Source organism: Austrofundulus limnaeus, unplaced genomic scaffold (assembly GCF_001266775.1).
Source record: "Austrofundulus limnaeus strain Quisiro unplaced genomic scaffold, Austrofundulus_limnaeus-1.0 Scaffold164, whole genome shotgun sequence".
In the NCBI taxonomy this organism is placed as follows: Eukaryota; Metazoa; Chordata; class Actinopteri; order Cyprinodontiformes; family Rivulidae; genus Austrofundulus; species Austrofundulus limnaeus.
This window is the reverse complement of record NW_013952566.1, coordinates 747,023-749,950: the sequence shown is the minus strand read 5'-3', so window position 1 is coordinate 749,950 and position 2,928 is coordinate 747,023.

Below are 2,928 nucleotides of genomic sequence, written 5' to 3'. Positions count from 1 at the left end.
ATCACAACCTTGGTGTGAAAAGTGGCGGACTCACATTTCTGGGCTCAAATTGTGCGTACGCAAGTTTTATAAATCCGACCCCAGGTCTCTTGATGTAAACTTCTCTTAGCCACTCAATCATCTTCTCCTCATCCACCCAGCCCTTTGGGTTTGCCTTGATTCAATTCAATTCAATTCAATTCAATTCAATTCAGTTCAATTCAATTAAACTCAATTCAGTTTATTTATATGGCACCAGGTCACAACATACGATGTCTCAGGGCACTGTACTGTACGTGAAAAAAACCAATCTAAAGAAGAAACCAGCAGATTGTGTTAAATCACTTCATCACACTCTCCCAAGGACTATTTCGCAGATACTGTTGAAGGTGTTGAATCTACATCTTTTCATAACTAAAATTATGAGAAAAATCACGAGTTCTTCTGTTTTTGAAATAATACCTTCTCTGTGGAATTATGAGGAAACCACACAATGAATGGACATAGTCAGTAAATTAGTTTTATCTAAAATAAATGATATTTATTTACAGAATAAAATTAATTACTTATGTACAACTCATTGTGGACAATTAAATTTTTACAAAAGTTGAAATCAACAACCATTAACTCGCATCCGGGTTAATTATCATTGTTTTTACAACTTTATCAGGAACAACAAACTCTTCAGGCTTAAGTTCTTAAATAAAACATTGTTTGAGGCACTGTTCTTAAAGGTTTGGCAGGGTATACGGGCAAAGATTAAGGAATAGAGAGGAAAAGAGTGTTAAGGAATGGGAATTAAGTTGTCTTATCAATATAAGGAGCCGGAACGAGCACGGATTCTCCCACTCTATTCAGCTGGACACGGGTGCGCTTTATCAAACATAATTCAGCCTCTACCTTTTAAACGATTTCACATCAGGTCAGGCGTTGAGGAAGATCTCACCCAGATCAGCAAGAGGTCCGCTCAGGTTCACTTGACTGTCCAGTAAGACTCCAAGTGGTTTGATTATTTCAGCATCTTGTGGTCTTTCAGCTTGAACAGAGAGTCAGCCAACTGGTTCCTCTTTCAGACTAAGAGGTCTGTCACAGAGGTTTTGAAAACCAGCTCCTCTTCGCTTGAAATGAAGACGGTGTCTGTCTGGGGAGAGGCTCGTCTGTGTTAGTAACTGCAAGAGAGAGAGAGAGTTCTAGCGTACGTGACCTCAAATCTAGTGTTACAGATGGACTTAGAAATATTTAGTCTAAGAAATTTCARTYGTCTGGTAAACACTGCCATAGGTCTGTGAAAACATCAGCACCTGCACAAAAACAAGTTCGAACCTTGACAGGCTTAACACTGAATGAAAATGAACTAAGCTTTTAGTGAATTATAAAACTTAAGATATTTTGTTTAAAACTTAAGCACAAATAACCATATAGTAACTTTCATAGTAAAACATAGTGAACTAGACCACAGTTACTGTTTTAGTTAGATTGAAAAATAAAACAGTAAAACATATAATCACCTAATTGCCAAATAACAGTTGATTAAGACACTTATTTGCATAAACAAATGAAATAACATTGGAACAATATCTTTTTGTGTGTTTTTCTTTTTCTGAATTGTAATGAAAGAAAATAGCTTGTCATTCATTTAAGTATGTAACTTTGATTTATAAAATGATAACTTTTAGTTAAGAGAAAATTTAAATCAAAAATTTATGAACATTATTATTTTGTTTATAATCTTGATTAAATAAAATAAAATGTCTCTTTACTGTTTAAGAAAACATGTTATGACTTTAACGCTAACAGAGTTCTGTTTCTTTAAAGGAGGCCTTCTGAGATCAGGGTCAAAGCCAGGTGGAACGGTTCCACCCCTACGTGAGCTCTACACCGTTCAGCACCACCCAACGGAAGTGGCGCACAATGGTTTGTGGGATTGTTTGGGGGCAAACAAAAGAAAAGTAAACGATGGGACAGGCTATAAAAGTTTAAAGTTTGGATTGTTGTGCATTTTAGAACGTTTAATTTGGTTTGTGAGGTACCAACATCTAATCAGAAAAAAGGACAAACTCGTGCAGAACTTTTACCTGCTCAAATGTTGGAATTAGTGCCTAAAACAACAACCTGGAGATGAAAAATAGAGGCAAGGTCATACTGCTATGCAATATTTTCACTCTTAATATAATGTAGTAATTACTGTATTCAATTATTGTTTTCTATTATTGAACATCAGGCATATTTTTCTCTCCCCCATTCTCTATGTTTTGTGTATTATTTGTATATTTTGCACTGCACTGACCGTGTGTCTGAGTTACAATTTAATCTTGATTTGATGTTTCATTACGTTGCTTATGTTTTATGTTTTATTATGTTTTATTCTGTTTCATTTTATATTTCTACCATTTTAACTTGTTAATGTACAGCACCTTGCGAATATATTTCTGTGAAAGGCGCTTTATAAATAAAACTTTACTTACTTACTTATATATTATATTATATATAGTATGGCACTATATTAAATATATTACCAGAAAAAATCCCAGTATATAATGATCGTATTAACAGCATTATGACCAGTGGGGCTGGGTGATAAACATTTAATCTAAATATAATCTTGAGGCAGGCTGACCTATCATTTATTAAATTCTGAGTGTAAAACATCCTTTTAGCTACACAACAAATTTGGCTTAAATATTAAATCAAAAATACGTATTTTTGTTTTAACAGTAGTAAATGCATTTATTATTGTGATCTGTACCTTTCTGTATGGTGTATATTAGTGTTAATAAATAAACCGTACACCATTATATGGTCAAGATTTTTAGATAGTCCATTCTTATATTTGTAAAGTTAAGTGGTCAAAATGATCTGTAGTCAAGAAATGTGACAATTTTTAAAGTTTTGGATTAGTGCTGCCCACCCCTGCCAGTAGTAAAAGATGTCTCAGAAGACACCCCCCCC